Source organism: Cervus canadensis, chromosome 12 (assembly GCF_019320065.1).
Source record: "Cervus canadensis isolate Bull #8, Minnesota chromosome 12, ASM1932006v1, whole genome shotgun sequence".
In the NCBI taxonomy this organism is placed as follows: Eukaryota; Metazoa; Chordata; class Mammalia; order Artiodactyla; family Cervidae; genus Cervus; species Cervus canadensis.
In genome coordinates this window covers 44,760,820-44,774,022 of record NC_057397.1, presented here as the reverse complement: position 1 = coordinate 44,774,022, position 13,203 = coordinate 44,760,820, and the positions used below count along the sequence as shown (strand labels likewise).

General features: G+C 40.7%; 1 non-coding gene across 1 annotated transcript; it reads right to left on the bottom strand.

The window, feature by feature from the left end:
- Positions 1-8,079: 8,079 nt before the first annotated feature.
- On the bottom strand, positions 8,080-8,151 carry TRNAY-GUA. The gene has a single exon. It is a non-coding gene; the product is annotated as a tRNA-Tyr (tRNA).
- Positions 8,152-13,203: the final 5,052 nt, after the last annotated feature.

Here is a 13,203-nt window from a genome sequence, read left to right as displayed (position 1 = left end):
CCAGTTTACGTCTGTCTTTGAAACAATGCAAGAGGAAGAAATCATGATCCTATCACCTTTGTTCCTCATCACTGACTCCTGACTTCGATCCCTTGCCTTATATAAGCCCCTAGAATCTTCATGGAGCAGGGGCACAGTTCTTGAGGCATGAGCTTACTGTGTTCCCCTCTCTGCCGGCTGAGAATAAAAGCCACCTTTCTATTTCCTCCAAACTGTATTTTTCACTTGGCTTCAGTAGGCAGAGAAGGCCAAGATTTTGGCTGGCAACAAGGGATACTTCCATTTTGTATAAAAACCACTCTTTTGGAGCCAGCTGAATGTCTCCTTAGTTGGGGAAAGTCATTCAGCTAGGTAAGGACATATGATTGTAGGACAAACGATCAACTTTATCTTTCTAGACAAATAAAAGATGATTGCTGATGTTCCGTTTGTAAAAGCACTCATATTCACAAGACATCTTAGAGAAAGTTTCATTTTTATAAGGATAAATCAACCAACCATTCATCTCATGGGCAGACAGCTTTACTCCTAAAGAGTGGTGGGTATTCTTTGCCACAAAGGAGGAAATTCAGAAGGAAATTCCAGTAAGAATATAAAGATTGGATTAAGTTTTTCCAAGAAATGCAAAAGGAGTCAAAATGCTGCTTAAATAACAAATTCCAAGTTGCAAAAGCTTTAGGCTTCTCCTGTTAATTCTGCAGTGCAGGTAATGAACAAGTGGCTTAAAATACAGTTACATTAGCATGACATTTTCAGTAAACAGGCTGTCAGGCAAGATGTCTGATTTTCTTTTGCAGTGATGGCTGTGGTCATCAAAGAGTCAGTGATATCCTTCTGCTGAGGCAGGCCACTCCACCCCTCCCCCATGACACCCTTAAGGTTTTGGTCACAGGGTGTCCAGCCTCCAGGTCAAGCATAGCAACTAACCGTGGTTAACCTAGTCAGGGCTATTTAGATTTGAATCTCAGTTCCATTACCTATTAGCTATTTGTCTTTGGGCAAATTACTGACATTTTTTGAGCCGGTTCTCCTTATTTGTAAAAATAAAAATAATTATTAGGCTAGAAAATGCAATTTTTGTAAGGCAGGAACAATTGAATGTCAGCAGTTTATTAGTTCTACCTAGTAAGTTGCAACTGTCATCGACCTGGGAAGCACTGGAACAAGCTGACTCTGACCATGACCTTAATGTCCATTTCTAAGTAGCTGATGGACAAACTATGGGGAAAGTTTGTTCAGAAAGGTCTGCACAAGAAAGGTTCACAACCAATTTATCTGTCAGGATCTTTGTCAGCTATGTCAAAGGGCTATGTAAGTACATAAATACATGAATTTTTTAGTATCTTACACTGGAAGGGTGAAAAAAAATAGCGCATGTAAGAAATCAGGAATTATTTTGAGAACATCTTTTAGTAAATAGAGCAGTAGACTTGGAATAAAAATAGATAAAACCCCTAATCTACAGCAAACTAGCTGTGTGACCTTGACATGTGGGCTAATCTCTTATTTTCTGCTTCCTCGTCTATATGACGGGAATAATAACTGGAGCTCTAACAGTCGCACAGGTAGTGATACTATCAATTATTCAGTGGTTTATGCTAGGCACCTTACATGATCCCATTTATTCCTCAAAACAACCGTATGAGAAAAGTATTGTTGCTAAAGTTCCCAGTTTATAAATGGGAAAACTGGGGATCAACATAGTTAGTGCAAGACCACACAGAAATTAAAAGGTAGAACTGAGACATGAACCCCAGCAGTTTTATTCTAGAACTTACTACCCTACCACACGCTTCGCTGCTTTTAATCACAAGGCTTCAATGCTAGTCTATGTCCTATTACTCATTGGCTTCACTGGACATTCGTGTCCTCTTTAGCTCTAACTAGTGATGAATCAGGTTCCAAACCTCAAATGCCCACCTTGATCACTTTTGTTAGAGGCTTCCAGGAGCATAGTCCTCAAAAAGACTGCAAAAGCCAAATCTTGTTCAGTGGGAAATAATGCTGTGATTGACTAGTAATGTCTGCCAAGGGCAGATGGGTGAGGCAACAGAGGCACTTGTAACATTCCTGCTGTCCTTAGGGGAGGGGTATCCCAAGTGGCGCTAGTGGTAAAGAACCCATCTGCCAATGCTGGAGACAAAAGAGATGTGGGTTCGATCCCTGGGTCAGGAAGATCCCCTGGAGGAGGGCATGGCAACCCACTCCAGTATTCTTGCCTGGAGAATCCCATGGACAGAGGAACCTGGTGGGCTTCAGTCCATAGAAAAGAGTCAGACACAATTGAAGTGACTTAGCATGCACGCATTTCATTATTCTATCCCAAATCTCCTCTCTGTAGCTGCTGAGAGAGTAACCAAGGGTGGCCTGGACAAACATGGGCTACCTGATAGGTCACCTCATAGAACAGGGCTGACTAACAGAATTTTCTGCCATAATGAAAACATCTACTACAATGGCTACTAGGCACATGTGGCTTTTGAGTACTTGAAATGTAGCTGAATAGATTATTTTTAACTTATAAACATTTTTTAATTAATAAAAACATAAACTTAAATAGACACTTGCAGCTAGTGGCCACAATATTGATCAGGGCAGTGGTGGAACAAAGGTCAGTTGGCTATGGATGAATGCCTTAGGCATGAAACCTGAGGGGAATTCACCCAGGAAGCTGAAAGTCAGGGCAAGGTAAAGTTTGAACAAAGGGGATGATGAGGAGGGAATCTGGATGCCAAAGCAAATACGTGATGCCAAATTTAGAGGAAGGCATGGAGAGCAAGTGATTGGGGAGGGATAGGAGGCAAGAGATACATGACTTCTCGGCCATATAAATCCTGGTCTGGGGACTTCCTACTAATCCTGCAATGGGCAGGGCATAGGCTTCGGTCATCTGAATGCCAACTGTCATGCTGTGCTTGGAGACCCTAGCCTCCTTACCCGTTCCCAGTTATCCCCAGGAATGTTCCCAGATCCTCACCATCCCTTGCTACTGCTGCTAAGTCACTTCAGTTGTGGCCAACTCTGTGCGACCCCATAGACGGCAGCCCACCAGGCTCCCCCGTCCCTGGGATTCTCCAGGCAAGAACACTGGAGTGGGTTGCCATTTCCTTCTCCAAAGCATTAAAGTGAAAAGTGAAAGCGAAGTCACTTAGTCGTGTCTGACTCTTCGCGACCCTATGGACTACAGCCTACCAGGCTCCTCTGTCCATGGGATTTTCCAGGCAAGAGCACTGGAGTGGGGTGCCATTGCCTTTTCTGCACCATCCCTTAGTATCCTCCTAATAACCAAAGTCTACCCACTGTTTACATGAAATAGTCCCAACGACTGAGTATTACTGACACCAGGTGAACTGTTAGCATGCTTAGTAGATAGTTCAATAGTTTGGGCTTTTAGCTACCAAAATTCAAATTAAATTCACTTAATCAAAATGAGGAATTAACAGAGGAAATATTGGAGCATCTCATATAAGTTTTTTGTTTTGTTTTTTTCACTTATTTTTATAGTTGGAGGCTAATTACTTTACAATACTGTAGTGTTTTTGCCATACATTGACATGAATCAGCCATGGATTTACATGTGTTCCCCATCCCGATCCCCCCTCCCACCTCCCTCCCCATCCCATATAAGTTTTGAATACTCGAGTCACAGGAGTGGATACCACTAGGTTTCTACAGGAAGTGAGTTTCAATCAGGATGGTCTGCCTTTCATTTTGAGTTTTCTCTTTCTTCTCTTTCTATACATTAGCTTCCCTTGCCTGGCCATGTCACCTGGCAGGAAACATGCCTTTCAAGAACTGCACCCAAACCTACATCCTTCTGTCTGTTTCCAAGATTTAAAATATCAGGAAAGGAACTCTGACCCATCCTGGGTCTAGTGCCACTCCTGGAGTTACAGTGAGAATGAGGGGAGTAGGATCATGACTGAAAACGGGCATTCCTATTGAAAATCGCAACACCAGAAGTGAGGGGGGGGAGAAGCGCTCCCAGAAAAAGGGACAGTGGTGGTGTTGCCCCAGGAAAAAAGGAAGAGAAGCTAGGAAAACAAAACAGGAGGTTTTTACAGAAGAAACAGTGTGACGACAGAACACAGACAGCATATACTCGTTAGCAAAGGCTTTTTTTTCTTATAAAGCAGATCAAGCACGATGGGGAACTTTGCCAACTGCAAAACCAGGATGATTTTTTTCCCCTTATTAAAAATCAAAAGGAAAGCAACCCAGATGCCTTAATTACTTTGATTGTGGAGGTGAAGGAGAGCCTTGCTTTTAAATGAACATTGTATTTATCCATTAATTGTACCAGGAAATTGAAGAGACGCTTTGGTTTTATATGTGATTATCTTGATACCTATTGAATAAAAAAAAGTAGTTTTGCCTCATTAGCAGTAAAGTATATAGGGATAATGATGGATCAGTCTAAGTATTATTTCCTTATTTCTGGTTCTAATCACTATATTTAATAAGGAAGAGCCAGGTTCAATAAAGGATGCATCTGGCTTCAAATGATTAATCAATTTTTATAGAACTCACATGCTGGCAATTTCTTTGAGAAACTAGACAAGACATCGTGAATCACAACTCACAGCACACATTCCCCAGCCCTCTCTACAAGCTTTGCTTTTGCTAATCAGCTTCAATTGTCTATCTTGGGGCATTTTTTTTAAAAAAGGTGCATCCTTTGTCTCTCACATCCTGAATTAATGCTGTAGGTAATTAGCTCTGAGCGTTGAGGTCTCTTTCATCTGCATGCAAGTCAACTAAAAGATTTCCCTCTGCTGCTTGAAATAGGAATTTCTTCCTTTCAATCCCTCTTTGACTCTTCTTCAAGCTTACTTTAATTAGGATGTCAAATTGTATCATACTGCAGGGAGTTAAACTTTCTGAGATTGTTCCAGGATAGACTTTTATTGAGTTGGGGGGACAGTTTTTCTTTGTAACGTCAATTTTTCTGTCCAATTTCTGGGGCAGGAGATGAACTAGTCTTGTGCATTAACCACAAGGAGGGAGGCAATATGACAGGCTTCAGAGGCTGTTGTAGGTTGAGATGAAAATGTGGAATCGCAGGAGACAAAAACAGGTGCATGCCAAGATGGGCAGAGCTTGAGTGACTGAGGACAGTTCTCAGAAAAGGAACATAAGCAAAAAAAAAAAAAAATTAAAATCCTGTGAATTCCAGTTGCTGGGGCATTTTGGCTATTTTAAAATATACATGTGTGTTATTTATTACTGGATCTCTGGGAACTGGAAAAGGGACTGCAAATACCTGGTGAGTCTGCTGCCACTCCTGCCTTTTCCTTTCTCGCTAGCTGACATCACTAATCACTCACGACATCCTCCTGCTGAGCCCACATGTAGACGCAGACTGCTCCAGACAGTAACTGCCAACTGATCAGAACTGGCACACAAGATGGAATCTATTTGCAATCCCTGGTCTAGAACACTGTAAGCATTTAATAAATATGTGTTGAAATGCACAAATAAATGAAGACATGCTTCTAGAGATTATGGGACTTCACTGGTCCCCTTCCCCCTTGAACTTAGAGTCTTTTTTTAAATTTATTTATGTTTTCTCAGATGGATTCCACGGAGTCAGATCCAATATGGTTCTTTAATTTAGATGCATCACACTACCCTCCAGCATTATCTAATGCAGGGATAAAAATATGCTGCCCTCAAGCTGGGTTCATCCTAGCATTCAGGCACACATGGACACGTCTAGAGAACTGGTGAAATGGGTCTCAGAATTGCATTCCAAAGCATGTAATCTGAGTACCTGAGTTTGGATCTAAGACAACTAGTCAAAATAGAAAGGAATGTATACATTTCAATGTTACATTTTCAATCCGTCCCACCCTCCCCTTCCCCCACTGTGTCCACAAATCTGTTCTCTCCCTCTGCAGCTCTATTCCTGTGCTGCAAACAAGCTCATCAGTTGGGAGAATTGAATTACGCACACTACCGTGTTTAAAACTGGGGCTTTCCAGGTGGCACTAGTGGTAAGAAATGCGCCGGAAAATGTACGAGACGCGAGAGATTTGGTTTCGATCCCCAGGTTGAGAAGATCCCCTAGAAAGGAAATGGCAACCCACTCCAGCATTCTTGCCTGGGAAATCCCATGGACAGAGGTGCATGGGGGGGGGGGGGTCACAAAGAATCAGACACAACTGAGCGACTGAGGACAGAGAGATATTTAAACTAGGTAGCTAGTGGGAAGTTGTTATATAACACAGGGAGCTCAGGCTGGTGCTCTGTGATGACCTAGAGGGGTGGGATGTGAGGGTGCACACTGTTGTATGGCAGAAACCAACACAACATGATAAAGCAATTATCTGCCAATTAAAAATAATTGAAAAAAATAAAAGAATAGAAGAGAGGTAAGATTATGAATATTGAATTCATCACTCTGATAATTTGTCAGTCCAGTCTGACCTGCCACCTTCTAAGTGCAAGTGGGCTACAATGGAAGATCCAGTAAAAACTACAAAAAAGCTAATTCGAGAAAGCAAACATGATATGATGCAAGTATCAAGCACTGGGGTCCCTTATCCACATGGTCAGCGAGGCTCTTTGGCAGTATGGGTGGAGGCCAGAGATTGAAAGTGAAAGTTGTTTCCAACTCTTTGTGACCCCATGGACTGTAGCCCACCAGGCTACTCTGTCCATGGGATTCTCCAGGCAAGAATACTGGAGTGGGTTGCAATTCCCTTCTCCAGGGGATCTTCCAGACCCAGGGATCAAACCCAGGTCTCCTGCATTGCAGGCAGATTTTGAGCCTCCAGGGAGCAAAAGCTATCTTGAAACCTTTCATCCTTTTCCTAAACAGGCACCATTGACTCAGCTGCTGCTTGGGGATTGACTCCACTGGGAGATGTCACTGCAGGAAACAGGAGTAGGACAAGAGAGACAAATAAAAGGCAGACCCCACAGGGCACAGAAGGGAACAAGGTTAACCACTCACAAGTGAAACACCAGTTGAGAATTCACAGAAGTACTTGGGTTCTGGGAAGCATTTGGGGAGAGCTGAGAAAAAATGCCATTATATTAGTGTGATTTATCTTTTATGTATGGAGAAATTAAGGTTGCAAGCATTTTGAAGATTTTATTAACTTGGGGACATTCACCTAAAGGACCCCCAGTGAAACACATAGCTCCACAAAGTATACTTCAAAAAAGAAACAGTATTTTCTTCATAGCAGCTTAATCATCAAAATGCACTAATTGAATAACTGATGGCTTACAGCATTTGGCTTCCTACAAAGTGAACACCACAGAATTCAGCCTCAGCCCTCTAGGAGTGTGGACAAATTCAAAATACCTGTACACATCCTAACAGCATATAGAAACCTCAAAGCAATGCGCGGATTGTTGGCACATTTCTGTCACATATAGGTCATTTTGCTAAGAGGATTGCAAGCTGCTTTTAAGCACATGAATATATTATCCAATTTTCTTGACAGAAATAAAAGCTAAGAAATTCAAAACGACAGGAGCCAGGTCTGTGTGGCTGTAGGGGAATCAAAGCAGTCTAGAAAATTTGATTAACTCAATTTGCCCCAGTTCCTTAGGGAAGCTTCAGAAATCAAAATTACTGTTTAATAGTCCAAATAGTCAATTTGAATTGAGAAGACCTCTCTGACCTTTCTGCGCTTGTTTTTGAGACGTGATTTTACCTGAAGGGTTGGAGCCAATGGAAGAAGAGACATAATAGCAATACTGAGCCTTCAAAATACAAAGAAATTTCTATTGCCTCTGAACACTGAGGCCAAAGTAAGAAAGCAATGAAATCAAAGATTTCGACAGGAAACTCGGATGTCCCTGTGCTGTGCGCTCAGACCCCCCAGTCGTGTCTGACTCTGAGGCCCCATGGGCTGTAGCCCACCAGGCTCCTCTGTTGATGGGGATTCTTCAGGCAAGAATACTAGAGTGGGTTGCTACGCCCTTCTCCAGGGGATCCTCCCAACCCAGGGATCGAACCCAAATCTCCTGCATTGTAGGCGGATTCCTCACTGTCTGAGCCACCAGGGAAGCCCAAAGCCCAATAATACTAGAGTGGGTAGCCTGTCCCTTCTCCAGGGGATCTTCCCTGCCCAGGAATCGAACCAGGGTCTCCTGCATTACAGGCAGATTCTTTACCAGCTGAGCTACCAGGGAAGCCCCCTGGATTAGCCCTAATCCTCCTTGATTTCTCTAAAGAGTGAAATCATGTGAGCCAGTGTGGCATAAAGCCATTCTCAGCCTTACAGTTCATCAGGACTAACTGCAGAACCTGTTATAACAGAATCTCTGGGCCCCACCCCCAGAGTTTCTGATTTGTAAGTCTGGGCTGCTGCTGCTACTAAGTCGCTTCAGTCGTGTCCAACTCTGTGCGACTCCACAGATGGCAGCCCACCAGCTCCTCCGTCCCTGGGATTCTCCAAGCAAGAACACTGGAGCAGGTTGCCATTTCCTTCTCCAGTGCAAGAAAGTGAAAAGTGAAGTCACTCAGTCGCTCAGTCGTGTCTGACTCTTCGAGACCCCATGGACTGTAGCCTACCAGGCTCCTCTGTCCATGGAATTTTCCAGGCAAGAGTACTGGAGTGGGTTGCCATTTCCTTCTCCCAAATCTGGGCTAGGGACCAACATTTTTCATTTCTAAGAAATTCTCAGATGATGCTTAATGGAGAGTACAATTTGAAAGCCACTTGTGAAATGATTATTACTGTCGGTCTGAATCAGTCATTTCATTGGGTTTGTAAAATGATGACTTTCTAATTTTACCCTTTGGTTTGCATTTGTCTGTGGAAATTATTCTGTGTACAAGAACTTTCCTTTATCCATGAAAGCTATGTGTTACCTTCTGAAATATACCTCAAACCAGAAGGGCAAGATAACTGTTTAATGCTCTTGCTTTGGTATGTATATACAATGGAATATTACTCAGCCATAAAAAGAAGGAAATTGGGTCATTTGTAGAGATGTGCATGGACCTAGAGATGGTCATACAGGGTGAAGTGAGTCAGAAAGAGGAACACAAATATTGTATATTAATGCATGTATGTGGAATCTAGAAAAATTATAGAGATGGTCTTAATTGAAAAACAGAAATAGAAACGCAGATTTAGAGAACAAACGCATGAATAGCAAGGAGGAAGGGAAGGTGGGATGAATTTGGAGACTGGGATAAACATATACACACTATCAATACTATGGATAAATAGATAACTAATGAGAATATATTGTATACACAGGGAACTCTGCTCAGAGCTCTGGTGATCTAAATGGGAAGGAACTCCAAGAGAGATGGGAAATGTATATACATATCTCATTCACTTTGCTGTACAGAGAAACTAACATTGTAAAACAGCTATACTTCAATAAAACATTTTAAAATGAATATCTTAGAGCAACTCTGAATTCTGGTATGAGTATCTGAGGAGTCCCGTGTTTTGTTTTATTAAACAATTTACCCGGACTCAAATTACAACTCAAACTCAACTATCACCCAGAAAGTGTCCTTTTAGTAGTAGGTTTGTGATTAATAAATCAAATTTCATTTCAGGAAGGTTTTTTGTTTGTTTATTTTTGTTTTTTTACATACTGCTGTAAATGTTGTTCGCCTTTAGGATCTCCAATAGCACATATGTTGGTTCTATTCTGCCTATCTTTCAAATTTTCTTGAATATTTTTTGTCTCTATTTCTACTTCATCATTTTCACTTCTTTTTCCTTGAATGTATAGCTCCCACATTAAGCTTTCTTTGTCTCCTTGCTTTTGCATTCCTTCTAATTCAGTATTTTTTTTCTGAAACAGTTCACACAATTTCTTTCATCTCTTTTAAAAAGCGTCTCCTTCTGCTGTCCAGCTACCTCATTTCTGAACTGCTTTAAGTCTTGTTTCTGTTTTTCTTACACTGTTTTGGTGATATTGAAATTTCTTTTTATTGAATTTGAAATACCTGGTTTCAATTTTAATATTCTTTATGGACAAAAATATGTGCTTTTCCCAATGTTTTTATGTGCATGGAGGTATGTGATTCATCTTCATCTTTTACCTTATGGTATCTTTCTGTAATTCTTTCTTTTTCCTTGTTTAAGTAACACTATTAGGAGGAAGGTCTTTTGCAAAAGCTGAAGGTGGGCCAGGGAAGCATCCTCAGATTCACAGCTCAAGAGAGCACTCTTCTATGGTTACAGAGAAGCATTTTTAAACATGGCATTTAAAAAATCTGTTTCTCTGCCTCTCTGGGCTAAGCCTAGTTCAGCAAAGCTTCCTGTTTCTCTCATCTTCTTTTCTAAAACTTTGTCTTCCAAAGTGTTATCCTCACCTGTACCAGCTTTTACAGTTCTTTTTTGGACTATGCCCTCTGGACTATGCCTTTTGTGGACTATGCTTCACAAGTATTTGAACCTGCATTATCACTGGGATTAATGGTGTTCCCACCTTAAGCAACATGAATTTGGTTCCAAGTAGGCTTTTTCAGCATAGGTCTATGTCCTACTGATAGGATGTTCTGGGATTCTTGAAGCATGGGCTGCTACAGCACTGCTTGAATTTCCTGTGGTTTCTGTAATCATTTCCCACAGTTATTGTTGTTGTTATTTATTTATTTATTTACTTATTTTGCACTTACTCATGCAAAAAGGAACCTTCTGAAGACTGTTATAATTTTTCCCCAGTTCTTTTCAGATTTATTTACTTAGGTTTTTACTTACTATGCAGTTTTCACCTTTGGGAACACATTGACAATTTCTGTGTTAAGGCCATGGGCTCCTTCCAGCCTGCTCTTTCTCTGTCACTGATGCTGTAGAGTTGCTGGTCCCTGAAGACACTGATCTCTTGGCTTGAAAATTAACTCATTTCTTGACAAACAGTCAGGGAAGGTTGCAACTGGATTCCATCACACAGAATTTTCTGAGGCAAGTCACATGACATGCATAGGACAAGGTGGGGAAAAAACTCCAAACATTCAAATGTTTGTTTAATGTTTCTTTATGTAAATTCCTATCTATCTTTCAGGGTTCACTGCAAATGTTCCTTCAGGAAATCTTCTATGGTCCTTGAGATTCCTGTCCACTGATCTGCTTTCATTTACTTTTACAGTGCATATTTTTGTTAACCTGTTTGTATACCTTTATTATGTACATTTTCATGTTTTATTATAATTTTTTACTTACATAATGATTCCTGACTAGATTTCAAAATACTCCAAGATATGTCTATATTTCTAATGTCTTTTTCATATACCCAAAGCCTACCAGGCATCCAAGTGTTTAATTAAATTCATTATCAAATACTTATAGGACTTCCCGGGTGGCTCAGTGGTAAAGAATCCACCTGCCAAGCAGAAGATGCAGATTCGATCCCTGGGTCCTGAATATCCCCTGTCGAAGGAAATGGCAACTCACTTCACTCCAGTATTCTTGCCTGGGAAATCTCATGGACAGAGGAACTGGTGGGCTACAGACCATGGGGTTGCAAAAGAGTCAGACACGACTTAGTCACTAAAGAAAATAAAATATAAAGTATTTGCTATGGGTCAGGCACTGTTAAGGATGCTGAAAATTAAAAAATCAATTAAAAATGTATCTATTTGACAAATGGGGAGCAGTTACTATATTCTCCTAAAGTATCTACTAAAATACAAGAAAAAAATTGTCCTGTCTGTCTGATTGTGGCAGACAAGACCGAGTGGGGAAAGACAAGGGGAAATGATAACACAGGGAAAAACAAGGAGGGGGAGGTTTCGCAATTCAGAAATAAACTTGTAAAAAGCCTTGTGCTTCCAAAAAAGAACAGAAAATTTGGGTTTAAAAAAAAAGTGAGTTGGAGTAGAGATGAAGATGCCAGAGTGGGAAGATGTAGACAGCAACTCCCTTCAGGAACATATCAAAAACACGTCTACATGTGGATCAGTTCTGACTGCAAGCTAACTGGAGACTGGCAGAAAGGAAAATGGCACAGATGAACTTGTTTGCAAAACAGAAATAGAGACACCGACAGGGCTAACAAATTCACACATTCCAAAGGTGGAAGGGAGGGTGGGATGAACTGGGGGATTGGGATTGACATTTACACTGCTGGGTATAAAATTTATAACTAATGAGAACCTACCGAATAACACAGGAAACTCTACTCAGTGCTCTGTGGTGACCTAAATAGGAACAAAAACCCCAAAAAGAGGGGCTATATGTAAGCATACAGCTGATTCACTTCACTGTACAATAGAAACTAACACAAAATAGTAAAGCAACTATACTTCAATAAAAAGGAAGAGATAAATGGAATTGCCAGACCAGATAAATAAACTGCCTTTAGCCAGGCCCTTTAAGAAAAAAAGAGAAAGGACCAAAATAAACAAAACAAGAAATTAAAGAGGACAAAGTAAAACTGAATCCCAGAGATACAAAAAGACATAAGAGAATACCATATTCAGTTACACTCTAACAAACTGGACAATCTAAAAGAAACGGACATATCTCTAGAAACACACAATCTTTCAAGACTGATTCAGGAAGAAATAGACAATTTAACAGACTGGTCACTAGTAGTGAAAGTGAATTACTAATCAAAAAATTCCCAGAAGTCCAGGAGTGGATAGTTTCACAGGGGAATTCTAACAAACACATAAATAAGAGCTAATACCTAAGTTTCCCAAACTATTCCAAAAGGTGAAGTGGAGGGGACATTTTGAAATTCTTTCTATGGGGCTACCATTACCCTGACACCAAAATTAAACAAAGAAACCACAAAAAAGAAAATTACTGCATGACACTGCACAATTTTTACACATTTCTTATTCTGTTTATTTCTTCCTAAATTATTTCAAAAGCATATATACCTACTATATACCCACTAGTACTAGTGTACTATATATAATACACTCAATTCTCCTAAACTGTGTAGAAGAGGAAAACAAAGGTCATAGCCTATAAAAATGAATAAAGGTATATATTATTGAATTATTCTTCAGCAAATATTCACCCTTCCCCTCCCTTGGAGTGAAGTATATTTTTCCTGGTCCACTGATACAAGGTTACACTATGTGCTTTGTCCAAAGGAATATGAGCAAAAGTGACGCTGTACCTATTCCAAGCTGAGGTTTTAAAAAGTATATATAGCAAGTTTCTTGCAGCCTTGATGTGTTCCTGCATTTTGCCATGGGAAGAGCATACCCAGGTAGCTGCTGCCCCATGATCCTGGATCCTGGAAGGAAAGGTGTAAGGA